Source organism: Bos indicus, chromosome 15 (genome assembly GCF_029378745.1).
Source record: "Bos indicus isolate NIAB-ARS_2022 breed Sahiwal x Tharparkar chromosome 15, NIAB-ARS_B.indTharparkar_mat_pri_1.0, whole genome shotgun sequence".
Taxonomy (NCBI): domain Eukaryota; kingdom Metazoa; phylum Chordata; class Mammalia; order Artiodactyla; family Bovidae; genus Bos; species Bos indicus.
In genome coordinates, this window is record NC_091774.1 from 3435401 (window position 1) to 3458659 (window position 23259).

The following is a 23259-nucleotide window of genomic DNA, read 5'->3' on the forward strand; positions in this document are numbered from 1 at the left end:
CATGAAGTGATGGGACTGGATGCCATGATCTTCATTTTCTGAATGTTGAGCTTTAAGCCAACTTTTTCACTCTCCACTTTCACTTTCATCAAGAGGCATTTTAGTTCCTCTTCACTTTCTCCCATAAGGGTGGTGTCATCTGCATATCTGAGGTTATTGATATTTCTCCTGGCAATCTTGATTCCAGTTTGTGTTTCTTCCAGTCCAGCGTTTCTCATGATGTACTCTGCATATAAGTTAAAGAAACAGGGTGACAATATACAGCCTTGAGGTACTCTTTTTCCTATTTGGAACAAGTCTGTTGTTCCATGTCCAGTTCTAACTGTTGCTCCCTGACCTGCATATGAATTTCTCAAGAGGCAGATCAGGTGGTCTGGTATTCCCATCTCTTTCAGAATTTTCCACAGCTTATTGTGATCCACACAGTCAAAGCCTTTGGCATAGTCAATAAAGCAGAGATAGATGTTTTTCTGGAACTCTCTTGCTTTTTCCATGATCCCGCAGATATTGGCAATTTGATCTCTGGTTCCTCTGCCTTTTCTAAAACCAGCTTGAACATCAGGAAGTTCATGGTTCACATATTGCTGAAGCCTGGCTGGGAGAATTTTGAGCATTACTTTACTAGCGTGTGAGATGAGTGCAATTGTGCGGTAGTTTGAGCATTCTTTCGCATTGCCTTTCTTTGGGATTGAAATGAAAACTGACCTTTTCCAGTCCTGTGGCCACTGCTGAGTTTTCCAAATTTTCCGGCATATTGAGTGCAACACTTTCGCAGCATCATCTTTCAGGATTTGGAATAGCTCAACTGGAATTCTATCATCTCCACTAGCTTTGTTCATAGTGATGCTTCCTAAGGTCCACTTGACTTCACATTTCACGATGTCTGGCTCTAGGTCAGTGATCACACCATCATGATTATCTGCGTCATGAAGATCTTTTTTGTATAGTTCTTCTGTGTATTCTTGCCATCTCTTCTTAATATATTCTGCTTCTGTTAGGTCCATACCATTTCTGTCAAGACCTGGGTATATGTTGCACCTTGTATTTAAAGTATTGAAGTCTGTTGAAGATCTACTGAAGACTCACAATTTACACTCTAGTATCTTTATTATTATGTGATTATTTTCTATTACCCTTATTATTCCTATACATTGAAATCACAAGGATAATTTTTTTTTTAACACACAGATACCTGGACCCCATCCAAGATCAATTGAATCAGTATTTCTAAGTGTTAAGCAGTCATCAGTATTTCACAAAATCAAAACTTGTGATTGTATAGTTGAAAACCACTGTTAGAAAGAAGTAACATCTTCCTCATAGTCTTAAATTCAAAGTCAACTTCTCTTTTCCTCATAAAAATTAAGGACAGTAATATGCCACAATGGACATAAGATAAAAACATCACAGTCTTCATAATTTGTGCTCATACTTTATAGCAAATAAGTAGAAATTAGAGTCTAGTCAAAAAAATGAATCATACTTCCTGAATTCTTATATTTGAAACCTATGTAATTGACTTTGTGGGAAGAAGCTAGTTCCAGGGTTGCCTAGAAGAAAGTGCTAAAACTAGATCTATAAGACTACAGTCACTGGGTGGTTTTATTAACCTATATTTTTATGTAAAAATCCATTTCTAGATTATACAATTTTACATGGATTATAGAACTGAGAATTATATATTTTAGAGGAATAATTGATATCTAAAATTAGGCTACAATGGAAGCTTGGACTACAGTCCTTCAAGCTGAGTATTACCTTTATTTATGCAAACTTGAGCAAGTTATTCAAGCTTCTATGCTCTACTTTCTTCATCTACAAAATGGGGAGAAGATAATAATTCATGCTGAGTAGCCCACTCCAGTACTTCTGCATGGAAAATTCCATGGACGGAGGAGCCTGGTAGGCTACAGTCCATGGGGTCGCTCAGAGTCGGACAGGACTGAGCGGCTTCACTTTCACTTTTCACTTTTATGCATTGGAGAAGGAAATGGCAACCCACTCCAGTGTTCTTGCCTGGAGAATCCTGGGGACGGCAGAGCCTAGTGGGCTGCCGTCTATGGGGTCGCACAGAGTCAGACATGACTGAAGCAACTTAGCAGCAGCAGCAGCAACAGCTTATCTGTATTATATCAACCTTCAACAAACACTGTGAAGTAGCTACTAATTATTATTCTCATTTTACACATGAAAAAACTGAGGCAGAGTGAGGTTAATAGTGTTCAATGTCACAGAGTTCATAAACAGTGTAGCCACAAAAAGATCAGGCATGTTTAACTGCCCTGGACTGTTGCCATAATAACACTGTTTCAGAGAAGTATTTAGAGGATGTGGTAAAATAAAATAGTGGTTTTCAAAAAACACTTCTGCTTGGTTTTCACTCTTGGATATTTTAATTTCACTGGTGTGGGGTGAAACCTGGCCTTCAGGATTTTTCAAACCTTCCCAGGTAATCTAATGTGTGACAAAGTTTTAAAACAAGTGCTATGTTGCATTGGTTTTGCCATACATCAACATGAATCTGCCACAGGTGTACACATGTTCCCCTTCCTGAACCCCCCTCCCACCTCCCTCCTGTACCATCCCTCTGGGTCATCCCAGTGCACCAGCCCCAAGCATCCTGTATCCTGCATCGAACCTGGACTGGCAATTCGTTTCTTATATGATATTATACATGTTTCAATGTCATTCTTCCAAATCATTCCACCCTGTCCCTCTCCCAGAGTCCAAAAGACTTTTCTATACATCTGTGTCTAAAGAAATGATAAATGGTTAAAAAAAATAATAATAATAAAAAAGAAAAAAACAGACAAAAAATAAATAAATAAAACAAGTGCTATAAAGTCTACAGTGTAATCTATAATGGGAGAATAATACATAATACCTTTATTTATTATCATTTATTATTATTATTGATGTTAAAATTACACACTGGTGATAAAACAAATCAAGCAGATATTAAAAAATGATCAAGTAAGGCAAAATGACAAAAATTAATTTGATTATTATTTAATTACAAAAATGAATTAGATAATTAGTTAACAAATTAATTGGTATGTGTCTAAAATATTTTTCTTGTTAAAAATAATTTTAAAATTGATTTCTTAAAAGATAAACTAAATGAAACGTAGAAGCTAAAAGCAAATCAAACAATATAGACCTGAAACTTTGGTTTCAGTTGAGTTCTACAGGTTATCCAGTTTTAGTCAGAGACAATCCTCTTTGTTCCTTCCTATTTAGGTGGCTACAAAAGAGCTTTCAGGAGCAAAGCTGTTTCTACTTTTTCACATTTTCCATGAGCTGGTTCACATTTTCCATGAGCCTTTGAAGTTTTCTATAGTGATTACTGACTCATCTTCATCTTTACAAAAAAGAAAATTTGTATTCAAGGAGATAAGAAATGCTCAGCAGTTTCTTAATCTTTTTAAATAATATTTCCAAACTGTTTCAGTTGGAGACAGAGATATGGATTTCTTAAACTCTCAAGGTTTATTTGAACCTCATGGTTCTATTATGCCTGTGAGTAGTAAACATTTATAATGAACATACAATGAAGTACTAGGCACAATTGCAAATTAGAGCGAGCCTCCCTTTTCTCTAGTTTTTCGTCCTTCAGCTGTGCTTGCTGTAGGCAAGGGACATGTGGTTGCTAATTTTAGTTTGTCAATAGTTGAGTTTCCTGAGGTCAGCTAGCTTTGGTGACTAGCAGAAAATGCATTATTTGCAAATATGTTAGGCAGACTAGAGGGGTTATTTTCCCAATAACTTTTAATTTTTTATTTACTTGTCCTGATGGAGGTGATTTGTAAATGTTTTATATAACATTAATTTTAACTTATTTTTATATGTGATATTTGAAAACTCACTAAATGAAGCAAAGCATTGACAATAATGACTGAGGAAAGAGTGGAGATATTAATATATTTTACCTTCTTTTTGTCTCTCTCTCAGAATTTATGACAGCTGAGGAGTACCCATTTCATACTGAAGCTACTAAATTGATCATTTTCCAGATATCTTAATACTATTTGAATATCTATAACCTAAATATAACTGTAATATCAAAATTATCATAACTAACATTTCTGCCCACAAGAGATATATCATGTTCTCAAATATGCAAACTCCCTGTGCAATTTTGTCATGAACAATGTATGAGTTAAAAACTACAGTTTTCTATTTGGTTACAGTAAATGGATCCAAACAAATCAGAGTTTTTAGAGCATGAATGTAATTGATTTGAGACTAGCTACTCTGATTTAGAAAATTCAATTCAATTGTTTCCAGTTATTTAGATATTTCTTAACAAGAAAGTATTTGATTGTTTAAACAGCATCATGATAAATGTGTATGTTATATTACCTTGAGGATATGATTCTCATGTCTGATTCTATATACAAATGTACAGAGTCAGGTATACAACCCAAGAAAACTTAATTTTCCATGCACATACACAAACAAAAGCACTGCAGCAGAAAGGCTAAAATTATTTTACCCATTTGTGTTAAGTGTATATGTAGAAAAAAATATAGAACAGTCTTATGGACTCTGTGGGAGAGGGAGAGGGTGGGAAGATTTGGGAGAATGACATTGAAACATGTAAATATCAGGTAAGAAACGAGTTGCCAGTCCAGGTTCGATGCACGATACTGGATGCTTGGGGCTAGTGCACTGGGACGACCCAGAGGGATGGTATGGGGAGGGAGGAGGGAGGAGGGTTCGGGATGGGGAACACATGTATACCTGTGGCGGATTCATTTTGATATTTGGCAAAACTAATACAATTATGTAAAGTTTAAAAATAAAATAAAATTAAAAAAAATTATCCACTTGGATTTGCTGTTGAGATTTTCAACAGGTCTTTCAATTAGTGTTAAATGAAAGAGGATACATCTCTTTAAGTAAGAGATGAGCTGTAATCCATCCTATAAAAAAACAGACTCACAAATAAGTCTTACTTTTTGGTGTTTCTACTGAGATGAAGTTATCTTAAACCATTGATAGACTTCCTAGTCACTGTTGTTTGTGTGTGTGTGATTTAAAAGACTAAAACTAAATAAATGAATAAATAATAAATCAGCAGTATATCATTACTTTCCTTATACAATTTGTGTGTTTATAGATTCTACCCTTTAGTTTGCTAAGTTTGATGTGTATTTATATTAAAATGGCTTTACTTTCCAACAAAGAAAATAAAACAGAGAAACCTTTAAGAGACCCTAAACCTCATGCATCACCGACCCAATGGACATGAGTTTGGGTAAACTCAGGGAGGCCTGGCATGCTGCAGTCCATGGTGTTGCAAAGAGTTGGACATGACTGAGAGACTGGACTGAACTGATCTGAAAACTGACTAGCTAATTGAACTAGCAAGAGCATTAGGAATTCTGATACAATCTAGTTTTAACTGTCTTGATGAGGATGTGCTTTACCCTTTTATTTTCATGCTGTTCTCTTCCTCAAAGCATACTCTGAGACTGTTAATGAGTGCTCTTAGCATTTCATTTTCCTTTATGCATGTAGTACTATGTATTAACCCCATGCCACAAAAGGATGGTCACTGTCATTTTTGTTGATCTATACAGTGGTAAATTATTTAATCAGATCTCTTTTGGTTCTATAAAGCTCTCCTTGTTTCCCATATTATTCTAGTGTCATCTTAAGTCAATGAATTAATTCCTTTATTAACATTTATATAGGGAAAATCAACTGGGGAGAGGCATTTCTCTCTGTGTATGAAGGAAGGGAATGTGAATAGTAAAACAGCAATACTAGATACAGCACCTGAAACTTTTATTTTAGAAGTCATTAGTATACATACACATTTCAATATAATTAAATATATTAATATATCAACATGTATTAATGTTACTGTACTATATATATTATATATAATATGTTACTGTATTGTATGTGTATATGTGTATGTATATATATACATACATATATATATATATATAAAATGGTGTGTGCTCAGTCACTAAGTTTTATCTGACTCTTTGCAACCCCAAGGACTGCATTCCACCAGACTCCCCTGTCAATGTGATTTCCCAGTCTAGAATACTGGAGTGGGTTGTCATTTCCTTCTGCAGGTCATCTTACTGACTCAGGGATAGAACTTGCATCTCCTCCTTGGCAGGTGGATTCTTTACCACTCAGCCACCAGGGACGCCATAGATATATACACACATATATGCGTATACACAAGGGTCACAGACAGAACATATCCAGTGCCAGGATATATTTTGTAGGATTATAGGAGAGCTAGTTTTGTCCAAATGTGGCATAGGTGGCAGCAAATTCGACCATCAACTAATTTAGCATAATGGTTGAGCTTTGTGAATACTGGATGAGCATGTAAATGTGAACCAAAATAGAAACTGAGAGACCAAGTCTGTAGCTATTGTACTGACATCTGGGTAAACCAGATAATTTCTATATCAATGCACAAGCATCTACAGAAAGTGTGGGATCAGTTTTCAACAGAGACATCAAATGGTAGTGTTTAAAACAACTGGCTCATCAAGGCATCCAATCAACTCTCACCCATACAGCTATGCTTCCAACTCCCTTCTGTTCCATCTCTGCCTACACAATAAAGAGTCCACAGTCCATCATTGCAATCACTTTCTTGCAAAAATCTTCCAACTCTTTCCCCTCTTTACCTCCATGGCAATGTCAGGGAATAGCTATAAGGATTACAATATCACAACATTACTCGTATTAATAGTATCAGCTTGAATTCTTGATTGCACACTCATAGGGGCAACCGATACTTTGTGAGAATCCTACATAATTTCTTTAGTGCACTTTCCCTATTTTGAAGACAATTATTTTATATTTACTTTTCTATTGTCAAACCACCACTTTTGTCTGATGAGCTCACCTCACATTCTATTGATATAATAAAAAATAGTAGAAGAAAAACTCTCATCTTCCATTACCATGACCTTCACTACTAAGATGAATGAAATAGTCTTGTCCCATTCAAAATCTGTCTTCTTCAGCTCTTGATCTTGTTACTTCCTGTTATCTGTTGGACTCAGCTTCTGCAGGCTTTTCTTTCCTCTTGCCTTTCAACAACTCCTCATTTATCCCACTTTTTATGATAATGTATGGACACATTAAAAAATCATCTGTCTTTCAAAAATTTCTCATAATTTCACTTTGCTTTTTTGCTATGGCCAAAGATCTCTATCTGGAGAAGGCAATGGCACCCCACTCCAGTACTCTTGCTTGGAGAATCCCAGGGACAGGGGAGCCTGGTGGGCTGCCATCTATGGGGTCGCACAGAGTCGGACACGACTGAAGTGACTTAGCAGCAGCAGCAGCAAGATCTCTATCTCCCTTCAAAGCAAAACTTAAACTCTCTCTCTATCCACATTTCCAGTCTTCATCACTACACAGAAACTTCTTTCCCAAGACTGCCAATGACGGAAATATTGCTTTGTTCATTGATCATATCCTGTCCTCATCTTTATTAAACCTTCAATATCATTTGAAACAACTGAGTGTTAATCAAGAATAAACTTTTAGATTTTAATTTGAGCATATAGGTGCTTTTAACCGATTACCATGTTGATTAAAAAAAAAAAGTGGGGGGAGTGTGAAAAGCACTTTCTGTAGGTTATGTGAATTTAAGCAACTAACAACATAAATGCATACACTATTACATGTGAGATTGCTTATTTATCCTGAAATTCTTGATTATTTATCCTGTAAAGGCAAACAGTGCTACACATGAAGTAAATAATTTATCCCACTCAGTTGTTTCAAATGATATTGAAGGTCACAGAATTGGACACGATGGAGTGACTGAACTGACTAAATGGGTTAAATGGTCCAAACAAAAGACACGTATTGGTTGAAAGGATATAAAGCACTTAGTGAAGAGCTAACTATCCTCAAACTTTTTCAAAAATTGTAACCAATTTGTGTGCTGTCTACCTACAAGAGATTCATTTCAGACCTAGGAACACATACAGACTGAAAGTAAAGGAATGAAAAAAGATTATCCATGCATATCAATTTTTTTTTAAAGCTGGAGTAGCAATGCTAATATCAGACAAAATGCATTTTAAAGTAAAGACTATTATAAGAGACACATAAGGCCAATTACATAAGATCAGGGGATCAATCCAAGAAGATTTATGCAACCAAACTGGGAGCACTTCAGATCGTAAGGCAAAGGTTACCAGTCATAAAAGGGTAAATTAACAGTAACGCAATAATAGCAGGGGACCTTAACACTTCACTTATACCAATGGACAGATTATCAAGACAATATTAATAAGAAAATACAAACCTTAAATGACACATTAAATGAGATAGAATTAATTGGTAGTTATAGTACATTAAAACAGCAGAAGACACTTTCTTCTCAAGTGCACAAGGAATATTCTCCATAATAGATCACACATTGGATGGCAAATCAAGCCTTAGTAAGTTTAAGAAAACTGAAATTGTATCAGGCATCTTCTCTGACCATGAAACAATAAGATTAGAAATATAATACAGGGGACAAAACCTATAAAACAAAACAAAACAAAACAAAATGCATGGAGGCTAAGCCATATTCCACTAAATAATCAATGGATCACTGAAGAAATCAAACAGAAAATCAGAAAATATCTAGAAACAAATGAAAACAAAATAGAATGACCCAAAACCTATGGATGCAGCCAAAGCAGTCCTAAGATCAAATTTTATAGCAATATAATCCTACCTCAAGAAACAAGAAAAATTTCAAATAAAAAATCAAACCTTCAACCTAAAGCAACTAGAGAAAGAATAACAAACAAAACCCACTTACTAGAAGTAAAGAAATCACAAAAATCAGAACAGAAATAAATGAAATAGAAATGAAGAAAACAACAGAAAAACAACAAAACTAAAAACTGATTCCTTGAGAAGATAAACTAAACTGATAAACCTTTAGCCATACCAATCAAGAAGAAAAAGGAGAGGACTCAAACCAATAAAATTAGAAATGAAAAGGAGAAGCCACAATTGACACTGCAGAAATACAAAAGATCATAAAAGACTACTACAAGCAACTATATGCAAATAAAATAACAATCTGGAAGAAATGGACAGCTTCTTAGCATGGTACAACTTTCCAAGACTGAACCAAGAAGAAATAGAAAATAAAACAGATCAACCACAAGTAATGAAACCAAAATTGTGATTAAAAATCTTCCAAGAAACAAAAGTACAGAAACAAGTGATTTCACAGGCATATTCTAGCAAACAGTTAGAGAAGAGCTAACAGCTATCTTTCTCAAACTTTTTCAAATATTGCAAAGGGAGACATACTCCCTAACTCATTCTAAGAAGCCACAATCACTCTGTACTAAACCCAAGGATATTAAAAAAAAAAAAAAACAAAAGAGAAAATGACAGGCCCAATTCCCTGATAAACATAGACACAAAAATCTTAACAAAATAATAGATGAGAGAATCTAACAATACATTAAAAGGTCATACACCATAATCAAAATTGATATGTCCAAGGAATGCAAGGATTATTCAATATACACAAATCAATCAATGCAATACTTGTTGCTTGTTGTCATTAGTTTGTTTAAAAAAATCAATACAAATTAACAAATCAAAAGATAAAAACCAAATGATTATCTCAATAGATGTAGAGGAAACTTTTGACAAAATTCAACAATTTATGATAAAAACCCTCCAGAAAGTGGGCATAAAGGGATCCTACCTCATCAGATGAAGGCCAATAACAAACACCATTCTCAAAGGCGAAAACCTGAAAGCCTTTCCATTAATATCAGAAAGAAGACAAGGATGTCTACTCTCACCACTCTTACTCAACATATTTTGGAAAGTCATAGCCATGGAAATTTGAGAAGAAAATGAAATAAAAGGAATTCAAATTGGAAAACAAGTAAAACTGTCACTATTTGCAGGTGATACTATATTTATAAAATCGTAAAGACACATCACAAAACTTCTAGTGCTAATCAGTGTATTTGGTAAATTGTATGATACAAAATTAATACAAGGAAACCACTTGCATCCCCATATACTAACAGTGAATTTCCAAAAGACATAGGGAAACAATCCCGTTTACTATTGCAGCAAAAGGAATAAAATACAAGAAATAAGGCTACCTAGGAGGCAAAGATCTGTACTCAGAAAGTATAAGTTTCTGACTAAAGAAATCAAAGATGACACAGATGGAGTGATATATGAAGTTCTTGGATTAAAAGAGTCACTCGTGAAAATTACTATACCCCCCCCCCCAAAAAAAAAAACAATCTAAAGATTCAAGACAATCCCTATAAAATTACCAATGGAAGTTTGCATAGAATTAGAACAAAAGAATCAATTTGTATGGAAATATGAAAGATTCCAAATAGCCAAAGAAAAGAAAAAAAAAAAATCAGAAGACCAAAATATGGAGATGAAGAATTCAGACTCCTTGATTTCAGACTACACAAGAAAGCTACTCTCATCAAGATTGTATGGTACTGGAGCAAAAACAGAAATATAGATCAATGGAACAGAATAGAAGGCCTTGAAATAAACCCACACATGTGTGATCATCTAATCTATGACAAAGGAGACAAGGATATACAAGGATATACAAGTAGGGACAGTCTCTTCAGTAAGCAGTGCTGGGAAAAACTGGACAGCCTCGTGTAAAATAATGAAATTAGAACATTGGATGGCAAAAGGAGGAAGTCAAGAAACACCTGGAATAATGGGCAAATTTGGCCTTGGAGGGCAAAATGAAGTAGAACAAAGGCTAACAGAGTTTTGTCAAGAGAATGCACTGGTCATAGCAAGAACCTTCTACCAACAACACAAGAGAACATAACCCGATGGTCAATATTGAAATCAGATTGATTATATTCCTTGCAGCCAAAGATGGAGAAGCTCTACACAGACAGCAAAAACAAGACAGAGCTGACTGGGGCTCAGATCATGAACTGCTTATTGCCAAATTCAGACTGAAATTGAAGAAAGTAGGAAAAATCACAGGGCCATTCAGGTATGATGTAAATCAAGTCCCTTATTCCACTATTCAGTGGAAGTGACAAATAGATTCAAGGGAATAGATCTGATAGAGTGCCTGAAGAACTATGGACAAAGGTTTATAACATTGTACAGGAGGCAGTGATCAAGACCATTCCCAAGAAAAAGAAATGGAAAAAGGCAAAATGGTTGTCTGAGAAGGCCTTACAAACATCTATGAAGTGAAAATAAGTGGAAGGCAAAGGAAAAAAGGAAAGATATACCCATTTGAATGCAAAGTTCCAAAGAATAGCAAGGAGAGATATAGCCTTCCTTGGTGATCAATGCAAAGAAATAGTGGAAAACAATAGAATGGGAATGACTAGAGATCTCTTCATGAAAATTAGAAATACCAAGGGAAATTTTCATGAAAGATGGGCACAATTAAAGGATAGAAATGGTATGGGCCTAACAGAAGCAAAAGATATTAAGAAGAAGTGGCAAGAATACAGAGAAGAACTATACAAAAAATATCTTCATGACTCAGATAATCATGATGACGTGATCACTCACCTAGAGCCAGACATCCTGGAATGTGAAGTCAAGTGGGCCTTAGGAAGCATCACTAAAAACAAAGCTATTGGAGGTGATGAATTTCCTGTGGAGCCATTTCAAATCCTAAAAAGATGATGCTGTGAAAGTGTTGCACTCAATATGCCAGCAAATTTGGAAAACTCAGCAGTGGTCAGAGGACTGGAAAAGGTCAGTTTTAATTCCAATCCCAAAGAAAGGAAATGCCAAAGAATGCTCAAACTACTGCACAATTGCACTCATCTCACATGCTAGCAAAATAATGCTCAAAATTCTCCAATCCAGGCTTCAACAGTACCTGAACTGTGAACTTCCCGTTATTCAAGCTGGATTTAGAAAAGGCAGAGGAACCAGAGATCAAATTGCCAACATGCATTGGATCATTGAAAAAGCAAGAGAGTTCCAGAAAAACATCTACTTATGCTTTATTAACTTATCAAAGCCTTTGACGGTGTGGATCACAGCAAACTGTGGAAAATTCTGAAAGAGATGGGAATACCAGACCACCTGACTTGTCCCCTGAGAAAACTGTATGCAGGTCAAGAAGCAACATTTAGAACTGGACACGGAAAAACAGACTTGTTCCAATCGGGAAAGGAGTATTTGTATTGTCACTCTCCTTATTTAACTTATATGTAGAGTACATCATGAGAAATGCTGGGCTGGATGATGCACAAGCTGGAATCACGATTGCCAGAAGAAATATCAATAACCTCAGATATGGAGATGACACCACCCTTATGGCAGAAATCGAAGAGGAACTAAAGAGACTCTTAAAAGTGAAAGAGGAGAGTGAAAAAGATGGCTTAAAACTCAACATTCATAAAAATAAGAGTATTCCATCTGGTCACATCACTTCATGGCAAATAGATGGAGACACAGTAGAAACAGTGAGAGACTTTTCTTGGTCTCCAAAATCACTGCAGATGATGACTGCAGCCATGCAATTAAAAGATACTTGCTCCTTGGAAGAAAAAGTTATGACCAACCTAGATAGCATATTAAAAAACAGAGACATTGCCAACAAAGGTCCGTCTAGTCAAAGTTACGGTTTTTCCAGTAGTCGTGTATGGATGTGAGAGTTGGACATAAAGAAAGCTGAGCAGTGAAGAATTGACACTTTTGAACTGTGGTGTTGGAGAAGACTCTTGAGAGTCCCTTGGACAGCAAGGAAATCCAACTACTCCATCCTAAAGGAAATCAGTCCTTATTATTCACTGGAAGGACCTATGTTGAAGTTGAAACTCCAATACTTTGGCCACCTGATGGGAACAACTGACTCACTGGAAAAGACCCTGATGCTGGGAAAGATTAAAGGCGAGAAGAGAAGGGGACGACAGAGGAGGAGATCACTGGATGGCATCACCGACTCAATGGACATGAGCTTTAGTAAACTCTGGGTGTTGGTGATGGACTGGGAGGCTTGGCGTGCTAAAGCCATGCAGTCACAAAGAATCGGACATGACTGAGTTTCTGAACTGAATTGAACTAAAGAACATTGGTTAACACCATATGAAAGCTAAATTCAAAATAAGTTAAAGATCTAAATATAAGGAAAGACATTATAAAACTCTTAGATGAAAAATAGGCAAAACATCTGGAATAAATCTCAGTAAGATCTTTTTGACCTGCTTCACAGTGTAGTGAAAATAAAAACAGAAATAAACAACAACAACAGCAAAATATTAATTAAACTTAAAAAGTTTTTGTGGAGCAAAGGGAACCATAAACAAGATGAAAACACAACCCTCATAAATGGTAGGAAATGTTTGCCAATGAAGCATCTTACAAGGGGTTAATCTCCAGAATATACCAACAGCTCATGCAGATCTATTAGAAAAAAAATAAAAATAAAAATGGGCATAAGACAGAAACAGAAATTTTTCCAAAGAAGACATATGGATGGCCAGCAAACACATTAAAAGATACTCAACATCATTAGTCATCAGAAAATTCAAATAAAAAATAGAATGAAGTATTACCTCACACTTGTCAAGATGGCCATCATCAACAAGTCTACAAAGAATAACTACTGGAGAGCGTGTGGCAAAAAGGGAACCCTTCTACACTATTGATTGGGAATGTAAATTGGTGCAGGCATTACAGGGAACAGTATGGATGTTCCTTCAAAACCTAAACATATAAGTACCACATGACCCAACATTCCCACTCTTAGCCATATGAAAGTGAAAGTGGCTCAGTCGTGTCTGACTCTTTGCGACCCCATGTACTTTACAGTCCACGGAATTCTCCAGGCCAGAATACTGGTGTGGGTAGACTTTCCCTTCTCCAGGGATCTTCCCAACCCAGGGATCGAACCTAGGTCTCCTGCATTGCAAGCAGACTCTTTACCAGCTGAGCCACCAGAGAAGCCCAAGAATACTGGAGTGGGTGCCTTGCCTTCTCCAGAGGATCATCCCAATCCAGGAATTGAACTGGGGTCTTCTGCATTGCAGGCAGATTCTTTACCAACCATAATTCAAAAACTTATGTGCACTGCAATGTTCATTGCGGCACCATTTACAATAGCCAGGACATGGAGGCCACCTAAATATCCATCAACAGACGAATGGAAAAATAAGATGTGGTACCTATATACAGCATATTATCTAGCCATTAAAAGGAATGAAATGGTGCCTTTTCCAGAGGCATGAATGGACCTAGGGACTGTCGTACAAAGTGAAGTAAGTCAGAAAGAGGAAAAAAAAATCATACAATACCAGTTACATGTGCAATCCAGCAAAATGATACAGATGAATTAATTTGCAAAGCAGAAACAGAGAACCACAGGTAAAGAATAAATGTATAGACAATGAGAGACAATGGAGTGAAAAGAACTTTGTAACTGAGTTTGACATACATACACTACTTTGCATAAAATATATATAAGTAGAACCTATTGTATACCACAGGCTTACTCTACTCAATATTCATAGTGAATGAAATGGGAATGAAATTTGGTAAATGGCAGGCGGGGGTCGGGGGGAGGTATACAGGAGACAGGGATCAAGACCATCCCCATGGAAAAGACATGCAAAAAAGCAAAATGACTGTCTGGGGAGGCCTTACAAATAGCAGTGAAAAGAAGAGAAGCGTAAAAAGAAAGATATAAGCATCTGAATGCAGAGTTCCAAAGAATAGCAAGGAATAGAAAAGCCTTTCTCAGCAATCAATGCAAAGAAATAGAGGAAAACAACAGGATGGGAAAGACTAGAGATCTCTTCAAGAAAATTAGAGATACCAAGGGAATATTTCATGCAAAGATGGGCTCGATAAAGGACAGAAATGGTATGGACCTAACAAAAGCAGAAGTTATTAAGAAGAGATGGCAAGAATACACAGAACTGTACAAAAAAGATCTTCATGACCAAGATAAGCACGATGCTGTGGTCACTCACCTAAAGCCAGACATCCTGGAATGTGAAGTCAAGTGGGCCTTAGAAAGCATCACTACAAACAAAGCTAGTGAAGGTGATGGAATTCCAGTAGACCTATTTCAAATCCTGAAAGATGATGCTGTGAAAGTGCTGCACTCAATATGCCAGAAAATCTGGAAAACTAAGCAGTTTCCAGGCCACAGGACTGGAAAAGGTCAGTTTTCATTCCAATCCCAAAGAAAGGCAATGCCAAAGAAAGCTCAAACTGTCGCACAATTGCACTCATCTCACATGTTAGTAAAGTAATGCTCAAAATTCTCCAAGCCAGGCTTCAGCAATATGTGAACCGTGAACTTCCAGATGTTCAAGGTGGTTTTAGGAAAGGCAGAGGAACCAGAGATCAAATTGCCAACATCTGCTGGATCATGGAAAAAGCAAGAGAGTTCCAGAAAAACATCTATTTTGGCTTTATTGACTAAGCCAAAGCCTTTGACTGGGTGGATCACAATAAACTGTGGAAAATTCTTCAAGAGATGGGAATACCAGACCACCCTGACCTGCCTCTTGAGAAACCTACATGCAGGTCAGGAAGCAACAGTTAGAACTGGACATGGAACAACAGACTGGTTCCAAATAGGAAAGGAGTAGGTCAAGGCTTTATATTGTCACCCTGCTTATTTAACTTATATGCAAAGTACATCATGAGAAACGCTGGGCTGGAGGAAGCACAGGTTGGGATCAAGACTGCTGGGAGAAATATCAATAACCTTAGATATGCAGATGACACCACTCTTATGGCAGAAAGTGAGGAGGAACAAAAAAGACTCTTGATGAAATTGAAAGAGGAGAGTGAAAAAGGTGGCTTAAAGCTCAACATTCAGAAAACGAAGATCATAGCATCTGGTCCCATCACCTCATGGGAAATAGATGGGGAAACAGTGGAAACAGTGTCAGACTTTACTTTTTGAGCTCCAAAATCACTTCAGATGGTGATTGCAGCCATGAAATTAAAAGCCACTTACTCCTTGGAAGGAAAGTTATGACCAACCCAGATAGCATATTCAAAGCAGAGACATTACTTTTTCAACAAAGGTCCGTCTAGTCAAGGTTATGGTTTTTCCAGTGGTCATGTATGGATGTGAGAGTTGGACTGTGAAGAAAGCTGAGTGCCAAAGAATTGATGCTTTTGGACTGTGGTGTTGGAGAAGACTCTTGAGAGCCCCTTGGACTGCAAGGAGATCCAACCAGTCCATTCTAAAGGAGATCAGCCCTGTGTGTTCTTTGGAAGGAATGATGCTAAAGCTGAAACTCCAGTACTTTGGCCACCTCATGAAATGATTTGACTCATTGGAAAAGACTCTGATGCTGGGAGGGATTGGGGGCAGGAAGAGAAGGGGACGATAGAGGATGAGATGGCTGGATGGCATCACTGACCTGATGGAAGTGAGTTTGGGTGGACTCCAGGTGTTGGTGATGGACAGGGAGGCCTGGCGTGCTGCAATTCATGTGGTCGCAAAGAGTCAAACACAACCAAGCTACTGAACTGAACTGATGCTTAAACTCTAGATAAATTTGGATATTACTGTTATCTTTAAAATAATGAAGTCTTTTGTTTTTCTTTCTTGCCAAATTACCGTAGATGAAATCTTCAGGGAAATTATGAGTATAAATTGTGAGAGTAAACATTCTTGTATTGTTCCTGATCTCAGGGAGAAATTTTTTGTCTTTTGTTAGTTTTTAACAAAAGACTTTTCTGTGTCTATTAAGATGGCCACGTGAGTTTTATATTCTATCTTATTAATAATGTGTATTATATTGACTATTTTCATATGTTGAATCAGTCTTACATATTTAAGATTAACCCCACTCAGTTACAGTGTATAATCCTTTTTATAAATGGCTATATTTGTTTGGTCAATATTTTTTTCAGAATTTTTACATTTATTTACTTTTCATGTGGTATCTTTGCTTGGTTTTGGTTTTAGGATAATACTGGCTTTTTAGAATTGATTCTGAAGTTATTAATTTTCCATTGTTTTTGGAAGCATTGGAGAGGAATTAGTGTTAGTCCTTTAAATATATGGTTGATTACACCAGTGAAGCCATCTGGCTTGAGGGTATTATTTGTGGGTAGATGAAGATTTTTTTTTTTTTAATTACTAATTCAATCTCTACATAGGCTAGATTCTGCTTATTTATGTGTGTGTTCTTTTGTGTCCAACTCTGCAACCCTGTGAACTGTAGCCCGCAAGGATCCTCTGTCCATGGGGATTTCCAGGCAAGAATACTGCAGTGGATTGCCATTTCATCTTCCAGGGGATCTTCCCAATTCAGGGATTAAACCCACATCTCCTGCATTGTTGTCAGTTTCTTTACCTCTGAGCCAAAGAGGAAGCCTGGATTTTGCTTATGTCTTGGCCTTATTGCATGGTATTCTTCCTGTTTCCACTAGTGTTCATTAAGGTTAGCCTCATTCTATTAGTTAAATAATCAAGTGCTCAGCTCAATGTCTTTACACATGTTGTTTCCTCTGGCTAGAATCTTAAATATTTAACTAATTGATAATATTCTATGGGCTATTCATTTTGATAATAGCTTCACATATTTTATCTGAACAACAATGTTTTATAATCTTGGAAAACCAAGGACTAAAGAGGTTAATTACTCATCCTATATACATATATAAGAAAATGCTTAAAAATTGAAGTAATTACTTTTGTTATAGACTGGCTCATGTCTTATCTACTATATAATACAGACAGAATTTAAACTGTGTCCCTGTGATTCCAGAATCCAACACTTTACCATTGTACTATTTTGCTACCATATTATGAGTGTCAAATGAAATGACACAAGTAATAATCTTACTTACACAATGTAAACTTTCCTTAGATATTCTAAGCTGTATGTTGCTATTGGAAGATGATAGATGGTTAGGTTGTTTAAGTTGTGTAGTGTGGGAAATATCTTTGCTCTACTTCTCAACTTCTGGTTTAAATGCCATTTCTCCCTTAGATTTTATACTCAAGGTAATGTGTGTGTGTGTGTGTGTGTGTGTGTGTGTATTGTGCTCTTCCTGCTACAATTTTTGCACACACTCTTTCCGTTGATTCAAGTGTCATTATCAGAATGAAGCAAGTCCATACTTATTTTTCTTAATTATATTTTTTATCAAGGTAAGAATGTTTAACATAAGATCTATGTAACAAAATTTTAAGTGTACAATACAGTATTGTTAGCTTCAGGGACAATGTTTTACAGCAGCTTTCTAGAACTTATTCATCTTGCATAACTGAGACTTTACACACATTGATTAGTATAATCTTCATTTTATCCTTTCCTCCCAATGTCTGGCAATCACTATTCTACTCTGGTTCTATGAAACTAACTAACTTAGATACCTCATATAAGTGGAATTATGCAATATCTGCCTTCTGTTACTGACTTATTTTACTTGCTTAACATAATGACCTCAGGATACAGCAATATTGTTACATATTCAGGATTTTCTTCCTTTTTTAATGTGCATCATTCAATTTCATGTATTATTTCTAATTTTTATTTCAGTTTTATTAAGGTATAATTGACATATAATACTGTGTAATATTTATATGTACATCATAATTTACTAGTGTTACATATATAATGAAGAGATCACCACAATAAGTTTAGTTAACATTCATCATCTCATATACATGTAAAAAAAGAAAACAAAATACATTTTTTACCTTATGATAAATCTAGGATCTAACTATTTAATGTTCAAACACACCATACAGCAGAGTTACCTACAGTTATCATACAGTACATTACACCTCTAGTACTTTTTATCTTCTGGCTGGAGGTTTATACATTTTGACAACTTTCATCTGTTCTCCCATTCACCAGACCTCTGCCTCTGGTACAACAAATATGATCTGATCTTTTTTCCTATGAACTTCATTTGTTTTTATATTCCATATAAAGATAGATCGTATAATATTTGCCTTTCTCTGTCTAACATTTCACTTAGCATAAGGCCCTAAATGTTCATCCATGTTGTTTCAGTTCCTGATACTAGGAAAACATTAAATGTTATCTCTCTTTGATTTATATTTATTCTTCATACATATGTGTATAAATATATTAATAGATTTTTGGTTTTATAACATTTGCATGTAAGAGTTCTTGCTATTCTGTTTTACTTATTTCTTTAAGCAGAAAAATAGCTTTCTTTTAATTTTAAACTCCTGACTTTTTGTTATATACATGCAATAAGAATATAAAACATGAATTATAATATCTATCAACAATAAGTTATGCAAGATTAGGCAAATGATAGATTTCATATTTGTGAAAAGGGCTGTTTAGGGAAAAATGTATGTAAATCTCATTGTATCTCAAGTATTTTGTATAACTTAAGAAAAGCTCTAGAAGATCTTTCAAGGAAAATATGCATTAATATATGTAGGTTAGATCTATCTATATCTAGCTATAATTTTATAATTTCACAAGCATTCTTAAGCTAATTTATGGATAACTCTGAGTTCCTTTGACAATATGTTAATAAATCTAATCTAGCTGCTATCTCTTTCTTTTCTATGAAGGGCAATGTTGTATCAATGTGATTAAGGCTATGAACTATACATTTTCCAAAATCACCTTCTCTGTATGATTCTGAGTCAGAGTAAAGCAAATTTCCCAGCTTAATTTCACTTTCCTTTGCTCTGTCTCCAGCTTGTCTTCCCTACTACTGGCCCTATTGATCAACAGTGGCCCCAGGCCCACCAACCAAATCCTTGACACAGAGATATGGTACTTACACTGAGACAACAGTGTCTCTTGAATCTTGCCACATTTTCCCTTTCACAGTTCTTTGATGGTCTAACCCGACTGTTTTGTTTTTTTTTTTTCCCATATGAATGTGCAAGCTCCAATATAACTACTTACACCAAGTCATCTGCCGGGTTGGGTACTGACTTCTCCAATCCTCCAACTCTCCCTTTCAGTCTTTCATTTCCAACTATAAACCACTTATTCCCGCAATACTTCAGTTCAGTTCATTTCAGTTCAGTCGCTCATTCGTGTCTGACTCTTTGTGACCCCATGAATTGCAGCACGCCAGGCCCCTCTGTCCATCACCAACTCCCGGAGTTCACCCAGACCCACATCCATTGAGTCAGTGATGCCATCCAGCCATCTCATCCTCTGTCTTCCCCTTCTCCTCCTGCCCCCAATCCCTCCCAGCATCAGAGTCTTTTCTAATGAGTCAACTCTTCAAATAAGGTGGCCAAAGTACTGGAGTTTCAGCTTTAGCATCATTCCTTCCAAAGAACACCCAGGGCTGATCTCCTTCACAATGGACTCGTTGGATCTCCTTGCAATCCAAGGGACTCTCAAGAATCTTCTCCAACACCACAGTTCAAAAGCATCAGTTCTTCAGTGCTCAGCTTTCTTCACAGTCCAACTCTCACATCCATACATGACCACTGGAAAAACCATAGCCTTGACAAGACGGACATTTGTTGGCAAAGTAATATCTCTGCTTTTGAATATGCTGTCTAGGTTGGTCATAACTTTCCTTCCAAGGAGTAAGCGTCTTTTAATTTCATGGCTGTAATCACCATCTGCAGTGATTTTGGATCCTAGTATTGGCTTAATAGAAATTATTTAGCACATGTAGTTGCTTAAGAATATTGAATTAATGAATTATCATAAGAATTAATTAATGAAATTTTAAAGTAAATAAAATATGATCTTATTTATAGTATATGATTTCTACTTTAAAATAAAGATTTTATTTTAAAGTGACTAAGTGATATCAGGGTGGAATCAAATGCATTTATGTACTATGAAGTGTTGTCAGTGTGTTAAAAATATTGTATGGAAGTGGTGTATTGTACATCATCAGAACATATCTATAAGGAATAATAAGAGCTATCATTTACTCTGAAATCTAGCATACCCATAGAAAGTGAGTTGTCAGAAGTCACACAGATAGTAAAGGAAAACATTTAGATTGAACTAATTCCAAGCCCAATAAGCATTTCACAACTCCAGTGGTGTTCTAATACTTCATTATTAGCTAAGTATGTATTTTAGAAAAAAAAAAAAATGTGCTCTGCTCTTTTTATAAGTTTTTTCCGTTCTATTTTTTTTAAATAGGTGTGAATTTCTTCTTTAAAAAAGAAAAAAAAATCTATTTTAACTGGAGGATAATTACTTTACAATATTGTGATAGCTTTTGCCATATATCAACATGAATCAATAGTTATACATGTGGCCACCCATCCCTAACACCCTTCCCCTTCCCTCCTTTTACAAAACTCACTACTCAGTCTTGACCAGTTTGGATAAAGGCATTCCTGGAGTTGCCCTGACTCATCTTGGAATGTCTTCTCTTATTCTTTTCACTAACTATTATTCTTTCTTTGTAGTTTAGGTGAAGTCCTCCTCTCCATAAAGCTTTTTATAAAGATTATTCTAATGATCCCTTTTTTCTCTCTGACTCAGGTAGTATTAATAGTTTACTTTGAAATCTAGCAGACATATGCCCTTGATTAATTTATTAATTTATATAAACATTTTGAGTACCTATTAAGTGTCCAATACTATTATTTGTGTTTGGAGGATATTAGCTAATAGATAAGGTAAAAAAACTCAAACTTTTATGGAGTTTATTATGAGCATTTATTTTTATGTATTTTTCTTTGTTCTCTAGTTTCTTTGTGTGGTGTTTGACATAGGACTTTTATTTCTTTATATTTCAAGTTCTCACAAAAAAGTGACAGTACTACTTTATAATATGTATAATGTTTTGAATTTTAATACAGTGTTAATAATTTAGTAAATATACAGTTGAGTAACTGGACTTTTGAAAACAAAACATTACCCAGGTATTAATGGAGAAGTTTAATTTTAGATATTGCATGCATCCACATAATTATTAATAAATGTTTTTATAGTCAAAATTTGATACTTTAGCATATGCTATGTGCATTGGATATTTTAATTCTTTCAATAGTCCAATTAAATAAATACAATTCCCATTTATAGACCAGGCCTTGGAGGCTAATTAAGTTTCCTGAGGCTATATGGTTTTTAACTGCCAGGACTGGGATTAAAACTCAGATATTTCTAAACCAGAAGGCATTCTGTTTACCAAAATACCATAAATACTACACAACTAGGAAGTGATAAACTTAGCTAGGATGGGAGCTGAAGCCGGTTATGTGCATCTCAGACATTTATTCATTAGATAGCTGGGTATTATGAAATTTCATTTTAATAGGCAATTTCATGGCAGATACAACAGCTTTAATGCTCCTCACTCTGAATGCTACATGAATACAAAATTAACTAGAGACAGAGATACACATATGCATATAAGAATAAAAGCATTTAATGAAAAGACTCTTCTTATAACCTATTCTATGTCTATTGAAAATGTTGTTAACAGCATAAAGCTCAAGGTTCCAGGCTCCACAAATGTGGCATAAATGAAGTGTTCTGTTACTGAAAGAGTGTAGTATTCAAAAATTATAGCAGTGATCCACACCTATGCTTTGTCACTTTCCTGATGTTTCTGCACGTTGGAAATTTGAAAGGTTAGAGTCTTTCGCTGGAATGAAATTGACATTTGTGTACAGAGAGAGGCAGTGTGGCATGTTGAAAAAGTATAATGTAAGCTTGGAGTCAGTCAGATACCTAAGTTCAAATCTAATCAAAGCCATTTTTAGCTGTGAGATTTTGACTGTATGATTCTAAAACTCATCATACTGGTTAATAAAATGGAAATAATCAAGATCTTAATAAGATTAAAAATAATTTGTGTGAAGTTCTTGGCATGTAATAGATATTCAACAAAGAGCAGCCACTATTATATATCCTAACTCAATCATTCTTGTCTGGAAATCCACCCACTTTCATTACTAGGGGACTTCTTTTCATTTCTCATGGCCCAGTGGTATAATCCATTCCCCTTTGAATGTCAGCCCTAGGCACTCAGAAAGAATTAGATGTTCAGCCTTTGCTTGCTAATATAACTTTTCATCTGCTTGGTAATAGCACTGTCACTCATGCATGCTTACTTTTCCCATTATCAAGATCACAAGACTGTTAGCTCTGGAAGGCAAAAACTGTCTGATTCATATTTTTATCACTAGATGTTTGGAGTTCCTACTCTGTCAATAAATACCATGTGCTATATGCTGATGCCACATTTTGACAGTGATGTTATGTCTAAAATCAAACACTAGCTTAAATCATGGAAGAACCTGGTAACTTTGGATTATGTGAAACAAATGGTTTCTTTGAATACATACCTCAGTTT